Here is a 15,564-nt window from a genome sequence, read left to right as displayed (position 1 = left end):
TCTCACTGAGAAGTGACCAGTGGTTTCAGGAAGCGTGTTTGAGTGAGCCATGCAATCTCACGTTTGCCTTTCTACTTAATTCAAATAGTACATTTAATCAAGTAAAAACCAACCCAACTGCACGAACAAGCACCAGAGTGGTCGTCATGAGAGGTTACAAGGTTTTGTCTCTGCCTTTCGATTGGCGGTGGTCGTTATGAAAAGGGAGTGGCATCGTAGCCGGTGAGCTATGACGTCAATGGAGCTGTTCAAAGTGTGATGGTGCTGTAAGGAATCTCACGCAGTTCATCAGCACAGGCTCCGCGGCCATAAAGTGGACTGGATTTGAGAGCATCAGAGGCTATTATCACGGTTCAGAGATGGAGAATACCGAAGAGAAATAGTGTTCCACCTGTTTGAATAAATCGGCGAGATCTGAAAGAAGTGAGTAGCTATTCTGAATAGCATGATTTGCGAGGGAACAAGGGTTGGGTTCATGAAGAAAATTGGATTTTAGAACATCTTGAGCACGTTGCGATAGTAGAAATTGTTCTTTGCCCTTGTGAATTTTCAACCATACACAAACGGTCCTGATTGGTTACTTCGGGCTACCTCTTGCCTATAATAGCTTTATTGGTGCGTTTTTGTCTTTGTAATCCGCTCCTTTCACCTCAATGACTATTGCATACACAGTGGGATGATTTGACTGGTATTTGCATAAATCCCAAGGATCGAATGTTCAAGGCACATCGAGTGTGTGTTTGTGTGTAAAAGACGAGGGAGAGCGAGAAAGGGAGACGCTGTTCTTTTCACATAGACTAGTCTAGTAAATCAAGCCCGTGGAATTAAAAAAACATTATGCGCTCACGTTTCATATAGCCTACTCCTCGTAACTAATTGTCTCTCTACATATTATATTCTCTTCAACATGATTGTGAGGGGAGGGCTGTGTGGGGCGGCTAGGCGAAGTCACTTGGACATAGTGGCTAGGAGAAGTCACTTGGACATAGTTAGAAAAATATACCCTTTTATGAGAAGTCGTAATAACAGTTTGCATGAAATCGGTAGGCCTAGATATCAACACTGTCGGGACAGAATTATAGCCTACACTCTTTCCAAAAGGGTTCTTTGCGGGGATAGGGTTCTACCAAAAAGCGGTTTTATCTGAAGAGCCCTTTTTGGAAGCAGTGGGTTCTTTGAACGGCAAAGGGTTCTAGCTAGAACCTTTTTCATCCCAATAGCCGTTTTTAGAAGAAAGGGTTATTTTATGATTATTTGGAAGGCAATAAGGATTCTTTGGAAAGTAAGAAAGGTTCCACATACATTGAACACTTTGAATATTAATACCTTTTAATTTATTTTACCTCAGTGTTTAAACTTGAACATCAGGAGTTTGAATAATCTTAAAAAGATAGGTGTGAGCATATTTTAAACTGTACCAATAAAGGAATATTTGTAGGCTGAATTTATCTGGTATTCTCTTATTCATTTTATATATGCAGTACTGACATAGTTGATATCTTTGCCATGGTTTCTATCTTTAAAATGAGTATTTTCTGTGATTTTATTTAGGAGAGTAGGATAATAGAAGGGAGTATGTATGGTACACAGTAAATTGGCAAGTTTGACTGACATCATGTTGATTATTCAGTGTAACATTTCTAGTGTTGATTCAGGAGTTAAATTATCTTAACACTCAGTGGCGTGAAATAACCTACAACCAGAGTTGAGTGTAGAGTAAAATACTCAAAACCACACCCATCATTATGATATTTCCCAGCATGGTCTATTGCAGGTTGATTTTCAGAATTGTTTGTTTCAATATCTGTGTTTTTGCATGTAGATTGATTAGTTCATTAATCGTATGCTATACACAGATAAATAATATACATTTTTCTAAATTAATCCAAACTGTTAGTAGTTGGACTTATTGCACCCATTACTGAGATTGATGTTCCAGTTTAGATAATTGACGTACTCTCATTAATTAATCTTCCCTTCCCTGACATGTGTTCTGTATGCATGTTGTGGGTGATTAAAAGTACCAATTGTTGGATATCCTCGCTCTGGCTGGATTCCAATAGGAATTACACATCACTTTGCAAGCCAACATAATGTGACTTGCAGGCCTGATGTGGTCTGTAAACCAGGAGTTTCAGAGCACTGTTTTAATGTATAACTAAGCTCTCAACAAAAGGCCTAATGATATATGTAATGTATTGTAATAAATCGTTTTTTTAAAGGCTATTACGACTGGTGGAACCGTTCATAGAGGGTTCTAGGAATAACTTTTAGATGATAAAAGGGTTCATGGGAGAGCCATTTATAGAGGATTCTATAAGAAGAACCCTTCATTGAGGGTTCTAGGTAGAACCATTTACAGAAGGTTCTATGAATTACCCTTCATAGAGGGTTCTAGGTAGAACCCTCTGGAAAGGGTCCTCCCTAGAACCAAAAATGATTCCCCTATGGAGACTAGCTGAAGAACCCTATATGGTTATACTAAGTACCTTTTTTTCTAAGAGTGTATTGAAATAGGTTAGTGTTATTGGCTGAACATGACTACTGATTTAGCCCCCATGTTGCTGTAGATTCAGTGGAAACTAAATCTTTGATTTCGGATGGTGATGTTATTCCAATTATAGGTGTGGCACAGCCGGTGTGCACAGGCTGCTCTCTCAGTCGGTGTCCATCTCTGATCCGCTTTTTGGCTGACGTGGTGAAAAAGAGTCAGGTGCTATAAAACTCCTCCCTTCTCGGGGATAGACGCTGAAAGCTGCGGTGACAAGGGAGGGAGCATGAGGATGCTGGTAGCTGATAGGCCTAAGTGTGTCCCATTAATTAAAACACAACCTGCAACTCGTAATTAAATAAACTATTATTGGGGCGCTGATGGCCAAGTGTGATAGGCTATCTTCAAAATGTGGGTAAAGAAAATATAGGGATTCAATCTTCAAAGTAGCCTATAATTGGATAGAATTGAGTGGGTCTACTTTCACTTTATTATAGACCTGCCCAGTGTATGTCTGGCTTGCCTATCAAACGCCCATCTAACCACTGTTCAATAATGAACCAGGTGGTCGGGCCGGATGAGGGTTGATGGGCCTTGCACAGGTGATACAGGATACTTCAGGATTCGGTTTCTTTTATGTGTAACCTACATTACAGTCTCATGAGTAAGTGACAGCCAAATGTAAATAAGAGGCCAGTGACAGTGGTGACAGAAAAACATTAATGTTCAGTGTCACTGTCATTATAGTCTTCAATACATAAGCCTTGTGTGTGTTTTTGTCCATGCAGCTCCAGATGGAGGAGGCCCTTAAAGGAAAAATCCACCCAAAAAATACATTTTGGTAATTTTTTCATTAGTGTTAGCAATCAAGTTTTCAAGATATAGGACTTTCAAAAAGCAAATTGTCACCTCCTACGTCATCATGTATCATGTATCAGCAATGGACTAATGGGCTCCTTTAAGTGCTATCAAGTGAGGCTGAATACACGACTCGGTACATGGAAATGCTCTGTTGTGTATCCTGCAAGCAGGCAATTTTCTCATCAAGAGGATGCAATCACTAATCAAATGCATTGTTGAATGCTTTTAGCAAAATAGCAGCAATACAACACTGGTCCCACTGTGAACATCTACAGTCTTGGTGCCAAAAAGTCGTTCCTGAGCTTCAAGAGGGGATGGGGCCCTCTGCCATTCTAGGCCTACACTACTTTCACTCTTTGTGACACTGAGCAAGTTGTCAAGGCTCTCTCTCCATTTAGGCCCATACACTTAGAAACAAGGCGCTATCTAGAACCTAAAAGGGTTCTTTGGCTGTCCCCATAGGAGAACACTTTGAAGAACCCTATTTGATTCCAGGTTGAACCCTTTTTGGTTCCATGTAGAACCCTTTCCACAGAGGGTTTCACGTGGAACCTAAGAGAGTTCTACCTGGAAACAAAAAGGGTTTTACCTGGAGCCAAAAAGTGTTCTCCTATGGGGACAGCTGAAGAACCCTTTTGGAACCCTGTTTTCTTAAGAGTATGCCTTCTTCCTTCTTTCTTTCATTTACTCCGTTCTGACCATCTGCCTATTTTCAACATACATTATCTTTCCATCCAAGTCTATTTGTCATTCACTCTCTCCTCTCTCACATAACCCTGTCCCTCTCTGTCTGTCTCTGCCATCTCCCTTTCCTCTCCATCTGTTTGTTTCCATTCACAGTGCCTGGGTTAGGTTGTCAGTGTTGTGTAGCCTGATGTTCCCGTGGATGTGTTATTATACAAAGTGTGATGCTCCAAAACTCAGCGAAGCTGGCTCAATTTAGTCTAACCCACGTCACAGTATTGACACAGCAAACTGAATCACATAAATACATCACGTAAGAATACCTGAAAAGACTTCTCTCAATGCCTCCACTTTTCAGCATAAGACATGTTGGCTCGGACAACAAACATCATGCAAAAATATATTTCAGTAAGATTTATTTGAATACTGATATAATGATTCTTCATATATCTGAATAGTTACACAAACTATGAACCCCACTTTAAACACTCAGGCCTAAGAACAGATGATTTACTGCAGGTTTATTAGATGCACATGACCCCACTGATTCTATGGCGTGTAGAAAAGATTACCGACATCTCAGACGTCATTCAGTGTGAGCACTCAAAGAACACACAGGGAAGGAACAATATAACACAGTTCAATTGATGATCCCAAACAGTACAGCAGATTTGATTTGTGTGCTCTAAAATCTGATTTCTTCAGATGAAAGTAACTGTACAGTGTTTACAGATATATCTGAAAAATGACCTATAATGAATTACAATATGAGTGAAATAGTTGCTAATTAAGTATGTTAAAGTGCAGCTTTTCTGTGTTGGAATGGTGTGGGCGTACCCCAACAACCAAATGTTGTGGGTGTATACCAGTCATTACAAATATTAATGCAAGTACACCGCTGATTGGCCAGCTCATCCTACTCAGAATGACATCATCCTCTATGAGGAAATAGCAAGCTTTTTTTTCAAGTCTGTTTGAGATACAAGTTTAAGGTGGGGTTTTGGAAGTGTTTTTTCTCCAATTTATGCTTTGGCCACAAATACAAGTATAGGATGAGTCAACAACATTATTTGGGAATGAGCTAATAGAATATGAACTTTTAAAAGTAAGATTTTCATTGGACGGTTTAGGGAAAAAAACATTTGCTTGTGGATTTTCATGTGCTAAAAATATCACTCAAAGTATAGGACAGAGCAGCCTACAATTATTCTAGTAGAGTGCCATGGTGGGATTGACTCAGCAGGGATATGCTAAGTTTTATTTAATGACCTCTCACTGATCATGTGTTTAAGCCAGTTCATAGTATGTGTGTTCATAGTATGTGTGTTCATAGTATGTGTGTTCATAGTATGTGTGTTCATAGTATGTGTGTTCATAGTATGTGTGTTCATAGTACGTGTGTTCATAGTATGTGTGTTCATAGTACGTGTGTTCATAGTATGTGTGTTCATAGTATGTGTGTTCATAGTATGTGTGTTCATAGTATGTGTGTTCATAGTATGTGTGTTCATAGTATGTGTGTTCATAGTATGTGTGTTCATAGTATGTGTGTTCATAGTATGTGTGTTCATAGTATGTGTGTTCATAGTATGTGTGTTCATAGTATGTGTGTTCATAGTATGTGTGTTCATAGTATGTGTGTTCATAGTACGTGTGTTCATAGTATGTGTGTTCATAGTACGTGTGTTCATAGTACGTGTGTTCATAGTACGTGTGTTCATAGTATGTGTGTTCATAGTATGTGTGTTCATAGTATGTGTGTTCATAGTATGTGTGTTCATAGTATGTGTGTTCATAGTATGTGTGTTCATAGTATGTGTGTTCATAGTATGTGTGTTCATAGTATGTGTGTTCATAGTATGTGTGTTCATAGTATGTGTGTTCATAGTACGTGTGTTCATAGTACGTGTGTTCATAGTACGTGTGTTCATAGTATGTGTGTTCATAGTATGTGTGTTCATAGTATGTGTGTTCATAGTATGTGTGTTCATAGTATGTGTGTTCATAGTACGTGTGTTCATAGTATGTGTGTTCATAGTATGTCTGTTCATAGTATGTGTGTTCATAGTATGTGGTAGGGAAGGAGGGAGGGGGAGACCTGGGTGATATTGGCAGTGTTGTGTGAACAGACTTTGTGAACATGGAGAGATGATGTGTTCTCTACCGATAGAGGGGAAAATATGACTGACACAAGAGGGGGAGGATTTGGGTTTTGTTCACTACGCCAGGGGTTTGTTTTAGCCTATATATGTGCACATGTGTGTGACCACCAGCCCTCAAATTGTCCGACTTTGCCGTCCACTCATCAATGCACTCAGCCACCCACACTGCCAGGCTTGACCCATGCCATCCTCTCTCCTACAAAGCCAGAGCAGAGCTATGTCATTAGGTCCAGTATACTGCCGGTTGCTGGTCTGGGTGAGTGTGTAATTATGGTGCTGTATGGGTGCTCAGGGTGGTGCTATGGTCTTGCCCCAGACAGTGGATCGTGTGGAGACAGGCGCTTCCAGCTCTGGGTCTGGAGAGGTTTCCTCTTCAAGGTCTTGGCTACAGGCTGATCACAGGGGGAGAAGTCAGTGTGGGCCCTGGGTCTGGGTGGGGTTCACTCCTCCATCCCAACACACCCTGCCTATCCTTCTGGAACCTATCAGATGGTCTTTCATTACCTAGAGGCCATGCTCTGACCTCAAAAAGTGTGTGTGCGTGTGCGTGTATGTGTGTGGTTTTGTGTGTGTGTGTGTTGTACATTTGGTTTGTGTGTCCTGTACATGCGTGTGTGAGCGTGTGGAGCAATGCTTTTGTGTCATTTGCCTACTACACTCTGTTGGCTTGTATACTGTGATTGGAGATGGGGTGGACTGGCGCGGTGGGACATTTAGCTGACTGCTTGCTGCCTCAGCTACACACAGACCTGGAGAGCAGCTATAGGAGGGCTGCTGTACTACATGTAGGATGTGGTGCGTTCTTCAGAACCTGTTCACGCGGTGGTGCTTGTTGTGACGGGCAAAGGTACGGACACTCATTTTCTCTCTCTCCATCTCCCTCCCTCTTCTCTCCTGTCTCACTCTCTGCTCCTAGATGGTCTTGTACTCACCTGTGTTTGCCGTTGCCTGAACTTTGAGTGGTTTCCATGGCAACCTTCACCTCACACTTCAGGGAATACCTGTGATCTCTCTCTTTGTCTGTTCTTTCTCAATCTGTCTTGTTTTTCACATTTTGTTACTCCTGTTATGAGTAGCTATGTGTGTTGTTATTATTACATCATTTTATGTGCTGATATTGCTTTATCCCACTGCTAAAGGGATTGCCATGTTTATTATGCCAGGCCTTTGCTTTGAAGCTAAGCAGTTTATTCAAAAAGTGTCAGTTCCTTCAAGTGGCAGTTGGTTTAGTTTCTAAAGACCGTATAAATGGAAATATGGTCTCTCAATGTGCAGCTCTTTGTGGAGCTTCTTTAAAATTACTTACATCTACTATTAACTGGTTGAAGAACCATAGAAAATATCACACTCTCAAGTTCCACACCTAAATGACGAGGGGCATTTTAACTGTTTCTAACATTTCAACCCTGCGGGAATGGTGCAAAGTCGCAGTTCATGCCAGAGATTTTCAGTCCAAGGCTGGTTTCCATTCCAAGGCTGGCTTTCAATTCAAGGCATGGCTTGCTTTTAGTCCAATGCTGGCTTGCTTCCCTCACAAATACAAGTTTTCTCTATCTGTATTTTGAATATGAATGTATTTGTTTTCACTGTCTGCAAGTTATCAGACTGAAACGAACAGTTTTGACATTTCAGATCAGTGTTGCCGTAGCCTTTAACATGACAAATGTGGAACAAATCAATGGGACAACCAATCCATATCTGTCTGTCGAAAACCAGGGCAGGGTTCGAGCTAGTGATGGATCACTTACTGTTTGTTTGTGCGTGTATGTACACTACATGACCAAATGTATGTGGACACCTGCTCGTCGAACATCTCATTCCAAAATCATGGAGTTGGTCCCGCCTTTGCTGCTATAACAGCCTCCACTCTTTTGGGAAGGCTTTCCACTAGATGTTGGAACATTGCTGCGGGGACTTGCTTCCATTCAGCCACAAGAGCATTACTGGTTGGGCAATTAGGCCTGGCTCAGTCGGTGTTCCAATTCATCCCAAAGGTGTTCGATGTGCTTGAGGTCAGGGCTGTGTGCAGGCCAGTCAAGTTCTTCCACACTAATCTTGACAAACCATTTCTGTATGTACCTCGCTGTGTGCACTGGGGAATTGGCATGGGGAAACATGAAAGGGCCTTCCCCAAACTATTGCCACAAAGTTGGAAGCATAAAATGCCATTGAATGCTGTAGCGTTAAGATGTCCCTTCACTGGAACTAAGGGGCCTAGCCCGAACCATGAAAAACAGCCCCAAACCATTATTCGTCCTCCATGGCACTATGCACCTGGGCAGGTAGTGTTCTCCTGGCGTCCGCCAAATCCAGATTGTCCCGTCAGCTTGCCAGATGGTATAGCGACATTCATCACTCCAGAGAACGCATTTCCACTGCTCCAGAGTCCAATGGCGGCGAGCTTTACACCCCTCCAGCCGACGCTTGGAATTGCGCATGGTGATCTTAGGCTTGTATGCGGCTGCTCGGCCATGGAAACCCATTTCATGAAGCTCCAAACGAACAGTTCTTGTGCTGACTTTCCTTCAGTAGTCACTGAGCTCTTCAGTAAGGCCAATCTACTGCCAATGTGTGTCTATTGAGATTGCATGGCTGTGTGCTTAATTTTATACACACAGGTGTGGCTGAAATAACCAAATCCACTCATTTGAAGGGGTGTCCACATACTTTTGTACATAAAGTGTATATGAGCACACATGCATGCAGGATTTGCTATGTTACTGTAACGAATGTGAGAATGCATGATGTCAGCCCATATGTCTGTCTGTGAATGTTTTTCAAGGGCAGGGGAGTAGGCACCATGTTTACAGAAAGAGGAAGCTGGAGTATTTTTAGTCGTAGAGCTTGGTCATGGGTGTTACAGCACCCATGTGAGAATGGGTGAGGAGGGAGGTGGGGTCCAGATGTGTGACTGAGGGAAGGTTGGGGTCAGAGTTCATAAGTCGGGGACAGAGAAACAGGGGACAGGCATGGTGCAGAGGTTAGTGTAAGTCGAGGCACGGTGGGGGGAGGGGCACAGGACATTGCATGAAGTGTATGATGGCACATCAGCTCATTCTTATTGATCCAGCATGATCTAGATTTGAAAGTATATTTAGTGCAGCTGCCCAATGGCAGTGTGAGCCCATATAGGCCACAGCCCAGAGGCATGCTGGGTAATTCTGAATCATCATCGTAATCCCCCATGTCAGTAGACGCCAAGCCAAGGAGCCCAGCAGTAATACTCCACAGCACTACTGTGTACTATTCCAGTTCTCTCTTTCTCTTTTTCTCACACATCTGTTTTCTTCTTGGTACCCCTTTAAAGTACAGTAAATGTCTCTTATACAGGGTTGGGTAGGTTACTTTCTAAATGTAATCCGTTACAGCTAGTTACCTGTCTAAAATTGTAATCAGTAATGTAACTTTTGGTTACCCAAACTCAGTAACGTAATCTGATTAATTTCAGTTAGTTTTGGATGACTTTCCCCTTAAGCGGCATTAGTAAAAGACAAAAATAATCCATCAAATGCATTGGTGTGTCATAATAGTGGTCTCTGACTCGCTCAGGTGGAGCAAACTTAAACGTACGCCTTTTTTCAATGCTGATTTGACTGTCATTGAGAAAACAGAAAGGTTTTCACAAACATCCTTTCTGAATTTAAAAGTAATCCAAGAAGTAGGCCTAAATCATCTAGTTTTTCGAAGGTATCTGTAATCTGTACAATATTTTAGCTGGTAATGTATCTGATTACAGTTATAGTTTTTATTAATCAGATGAATGTAATCGGTTACACCCCAACCCTGCTCTTATACCTGTGCACAGTAATAACTCTTTAGTTACTCACCAACAACCTTAATTAACAAGCTGTTACATAATAAATGAGTAAATATGTTTCATCACTAAATAACACAAACATACACAAACAGAGACCAATTTCCCTGTGCAAGCCCTTAGAGGGAAGCTTGAGGAATGATTGTTCCTTACTAAAAAGCAGGTGGCAGGAGGGGCTGATTGAGTTATAGTGATGATTGCATTGTGGTAATAGTGATGGCATTATCCATTTCCTCTAACAGTATTACATTCCCAATTACACCAAGCCCAGAGCACACTGTGGCTCCCACATGGGCTTCCGAGTGGCGCAGTGGTCTTAGACCAGTGCAAGAGGTGTCACTGCAGTACCTGGTTCGAATCCAGGCTGCATCACATCCAGCTGTGATTGGGAGTCCCATAGGGCGGTGCACAATTAACCCGGTGTTGTCCGGGTTTGTGCGGGGTAGGCCGTCATTGTAAATAAGAACTTGTTCTTAACTGACTTGCCAAGTTAAATAAAGGTAAAAAATAATAAAAAATAAAACTGTCCTGTCCGGCATAGAAAGGGTGATGAAAGAGAGAGAGAAACTAATACAATGATCCAATGGGCCAGTCTTCTACCAGCATGCCAAAAACAACCAGTGCTGCTGAGAAAAACCATTGAGACTATTTGTCTGGACACAGCCAATCCAACAGCAACAAAACAATAATAGACTGACCCTGATACCATAGAATATTCAGAGCATTTGGCAAAGATGCTAATCTGGCCAATATGCTTTCTGGGTTTGGAAAGGCGTAATGATGATGGATTGATTGTCTAATGAGGCTTTGGGAGGTATTGTTTTCAGCCTGCCTTTCTCATAGGGACTTAGTCAATAGTAGAAGCCAATCTTAAGACATTTAAAAATGACAAATGCTTATTTTTACCGCACGTGGACAGACAGGGCCAGGGGTCTGTTACAGACACATGAGTTAGTGCGTCAGGGTGTCGTTCTGCCTGTTGGAGTGTGGATCTGAATTACACCTGAATGCTCTACCTGTGTTATTAGATTGCTTGTTCAAATTTTAAAAGGTACCTGTATCCTTGACCAGGCGTGTGTGTTTGCCAGAGGGTGTGTGTGTATTTGATCCAAAGTGCAGTTTTGTAGAGTTAAGGTTAGACACAAACATGTGTGTGGTAGGGGAGTTGGAGGTGGGCAACATTCACCACCACACACCAACAGGCCTCGCTAGTACCTGAGTGCATGTGACTAGGTCACCATGACAACCGAAATCCCTTAAGCATACTCGGAGTAGCGTCACCGCTGGCTCTGGAAGTGGAGGAAGAGCGGGGGGCAACTTTCAAAGCTTACGGGGAGGAGAAAGAGATCCAGAGAAGGGCCATCCTTAGGGGAGAGGGAAACAGCAGTGGGTCTGCATATGCTCCAACTCTGTTCTGATCGTTTTGGATCCTACTGGTCTGTTTTAGTGCTATGCTCTGAACACAGACATCTGCCGGTGTCTCTGGTCGTCATTACTCACAATGTAGCAGCATCGTACACTTATAAACACTCCACAATTCTGCACCATTAATAATGAAACAGAAGGAAACCACCACAGCCGGCTAGATGGGCTACATCGATCTCTGTGGTCACCGGATACTTAGCAGTACATCACTCATTTGCCCACTCTAAAACGTATTGACACAAACAGAGCCTCCACACACAAGCACACACACAACATACACACACACACAACATACACACACACACACACACACACACACACACACACACACACACACACACACACACACACACACACACACACACACACATGCACACGTATTCACCCAGGATTCAGCAGGAGCTTTCTCCCTTTGTCATTATCAGTATTGATCCAATGGAGGAGGACATTTCGTAAAACAAATCCATGGGGAGCTGTTGAGGCACCCGGACCCCATTCATTTGTCATGCTCGTCCCCATTGAAGCTTGCTGATGAGTCTCTCTGGGTTGGTTATGCTTCAGTTGAGTGTGAATTTTTCAGGCAGGAAGAACCCTTGGGTAACTTATGAAAGATGCCAAAACATTGCTTGGAGATATACGACACGATTATTATCCAAGTCGTTTTAATTCCAAAACAAACACATGGTTGGCTAGCTAGATGAAACAGATACGACCCCTCTCAGCGGGGGATCTATTCCTAGATTCCTTCCAGCAAACAGATAACAGTTGTTAGTCATGTAAACACAGTAAATACCAGAGAGCTGACTACTGAGTTAGTTACTCAGGCAGTCACACAGCAAGGCTCTCTCAATGTCAGTACTAGATGGAGGTCAGGACACTGCTGTGCACTCTGTGGGTGTGTGTGTTTGTATGTGTGTGTGTGTGGGGGGGGGGGGGGTTTGTATGTGTGTGTGTGTGTGTGTGTGTGTGTGTGTGTGTGTGTGTGTGTGTGTGTGTGTGTGTGTGTGTGTGTGTGTGTGTGTGTGTGTGTGTGTGTGTGTGTGTGGGGGGTGTTTGTATGTGTGTGTGTGTGTGGGTTCTCGTTTTTGAGATCGTATTAGGACCTCAACTTATATAAACACCTTCCATATTAGGACCTTTGACCAAGTTAGGTCCAAAACCATGGGCTCAACTAGGGAAACCATTGGAATAGCCTGCAAATAGCATGCTAATATGCCTGGTTTGAAAATCACACAAAACTGTCAGGGTCCTAAGAAGGGGGTATTTTTGTAAGCCACCTGGTGGTAACATACCATACTGCAAGGTATCAAAACAAATCAAATCAAATGTTCTTGTCACACACACACACACAGTCTTGTATTTGTAACCATTTTAGGACACATTGTAGTAATATCTAACAAGTAATCTAGCAATTCAACAACAACCGTTCCAGAACAACCTAATACACACAAATCAAGTAAAGGGATGGAATAGAATATATACATATAAATATATGGATGAGTAATGACCGAGCGGCATAGGCAAGATGCCAGAGGTGAGGTGCTTTTGGGTGACAGCGGCAGAACCGTTGAGGCTAGAAGCACAATTCAATCACAGGAACCTTCCCAAGGTCCTCCCGATCTGTGCAAGCCTAACCTTGACAGTGTGGAATTAACCCTTAACAGTGAAAACAGGGTGTTTTCTTCTAACAGTTTACATTGACATCTCTCCCCATAGGAATACATTGCCTGCTGCACTAAATTCAACCTGATGCCTATGTGGGTTATGATTGCCATCTCAAGCTGTCTTCAATGACAATCCATCAGGCCACTATGAGGATTACCTGTGTTGAGTTTAAGCTTCCTAGAGCAACCGGAAGTGGTTAAATTACCCTAAAAGTGGTTTTGATATACCCAACCTGCAGTTTGTATAAACACTGAGTTCAACCCTCTGTAAATCAGTCAGTTCTTAACGTGAAGACTTGAAACTCAGGATTCTGTAAAAGCCTACCCCAATGAGGATATGTGTTTATTTTCAGCTTCCTGTGACAACCGGAAGTGCCTTGAATTGGGGTCATAGGGGCTGTTTCAAAGGGTTAAAAAGGTCACATCTTTCTAAAATGTCATGTGTGTGATTAGGCAACCCTCATGAACCGGTACATATTATAAAAACAGATTTTTATCCGGTTTTTTTGGCTCTTTTTGGAGGACTTACAAGTTCCACCTAGGTAGTGCTATGTATCCATGTATAGTCTGAATTTAATATATTTCCAGATTATGGTTGGGGGCCATATACAGAGCCACATATGTGAAGAGCAGCTGTCTCTGACGTTTTTGGGGAACGATATTGACATCCAGAAAGGTCTTAGCACAAGGCCCAAAACGAAGCCTGACCTAAATGTGAGGTGCTTTTGGGTGACAGCGGCAGAACCGTTGAGGCTAGAAGCACAATTCAATCACAGGAACCTTCCCAAGGTCCTCCCGATCTGTGCAAGCCTAACCTTGACAGTGTGGAATTAACCCTTAACAGTGAAAACAGGGTGTTTTCTTCTAACAGTTTACATTGACATCTCTCCCCATAGGAATACATTGCCTGCTGCACTAAATTCAACCTGATGCCTATGTGGGTTATGATTGCCATCTCAAGCTGTCTTCAATGACAATCCATCAGGCCACTATGAGGATTACCTGTGTTGAGTTTAAGCTTCCTAGAGCAACCGGAAGTGGTTAAATTACCCTAAAAGTGGTTTTGATATACCCAACCTGCAGTTTGTATAAACACTGAGTTCAACCCTCTGTAAATCAGTCAGTTCTTAACGTGAAGACTTGAAACTCAGGATTCTGTAAAAGCCTACCCCAATGAGGATATGTGTTTATTTTCAGCTTCCTGTGACAACCGGAAGTGCCTTGAATTGGGGTCATAGGGGCTGTTTCAAAGGGTTAAAAAGGTCACATCTTTCTAAAATGTCATGTGTGTGATTAGGCAACCCTCATGAACCGGTACATATTATAAAAACAGATTTTTATCCGTTTTTTTTGGCTCTTTTTGGAGGACTTACAAGTTCCACCTAGGTAGTGCTATGTATCCATGTATAGTCTGAATTTAATATATTTCCAGATTATGGTTGGGGGCCATATACAGAGCCACATATGTGAAGAGCAGCTGTCTCTGACGTTTTTGGGGAACGATATTGACATCCAGAAAGGTCTTAGCACAAGGCCCAAAACGAAGCCTGACCTAAATGTGAGGTGCTTTTGGGTGACAGCGGCAGAACCGTTGAGGCTAGAAGCACAATTCAATCACAGGAACCTTCCCAAGGTCCTCCCGATCTGTGCAAGCCTAACCTTGACAGTGTGGAATTAACCCTTAACAGTGAAAACAGGGTGTTTTCTTCTAACAGTTTACATTGACATCTCTCCCCATAGGAATACATTGCCTGCTGCACTAAATTCAACCTGATGCCTATGTGGGTTATGATTGCCATCTCAAGCTGTCTTCAATGACAATCCATCAGGCCACTATGAGGATTACCTGTGTTGAGTTTAAGCTTCCTAGAGCAACCGGAAGTGGTTAAATTACCCTAAAAGTGGTTTTGATATACCCAACCTGCAGTTTGTATAAACACTGAGTTCAACCCTCTGTAAATCAGTCAGTTCTTAACGTGAAGACTTGAAACTCAGGATTCTGTAAAAGCCTACCCCAATGAGGATATGTGTTTATTTTCAGCTTCCTGTGACAACCGGAAGTGCCTTGAATTGGGGTCATAGGGGCTGTTTCAAAGGGTTAAAAAGGTCACATCTTTCTAAAATGTCATGTGTGTGATTAGGCAACCCTCATGAACCGGTACATATTATAAAAACAGATTTTTATCCGTTTTTTTTGGCTCTTTTTGGAGGACTTACAAGTTCCACCTAGGTAGTGCTATGTATCCATGTATAGTCTGAATTTAATATATTTCCAGATTATGGTTGGGGGCCATATACAGAGCCACATATGTGAAGAGCAGCTGTCTCTGACGTTTTTGGGGAACGATATTGACATCCAGAAAGGTCTTAGCACAAGGCCCAAAACGAAGCCTGACCTAAATGTGAGGTGCTTTTGGGTGACAGCGGCAGAACCGTTGAGGCTAGAAGCACAATTCAATCACA

The 15,564-nt window shown here is 42.3% G+C and overlaps 1 protein-coding gene across 1 annotated transcript in view; it reads left to right on the top strand.

Annotated features, from left to right (window-relative positions):
• The first annotated feature begins 155 nt into the window (after positions 1-155).
• Positions 156-15,564, top strand: part of smpd3 (sphingomyelin phosphodiesterase 3) — a 65,176-nt gene continuing 49,767 nt past the window's right edge. Inside the window, exon 1 of the mRNA XM_055934415.1 lies at positions 156-423. The gene's annotated coding sequence lies outside the window, so the exon portion shown is untranslated. The remainder of the gene's footprint in view (positions 424-15,564) is intronic.

This window comes from Salvelinus fontinalis, chromosome 9, assembly GCF_029448725.1.
Source record: "Salvelinus fontinalis isolate EN_2023a chromosome 9, ASM2944872v1, whole genome shotgun sequence".
In the NCBI taxonomy this organism is placed as follows: Eukaryota; Metazoa; Chordata; class Actinopteri; order Salmoniformes; family Salmonidae; genus Salvelinus; species Salvelinus fontinalis.
This window is presented reverse-complemented; position numbering and strand designations above follow the sequence as displayed.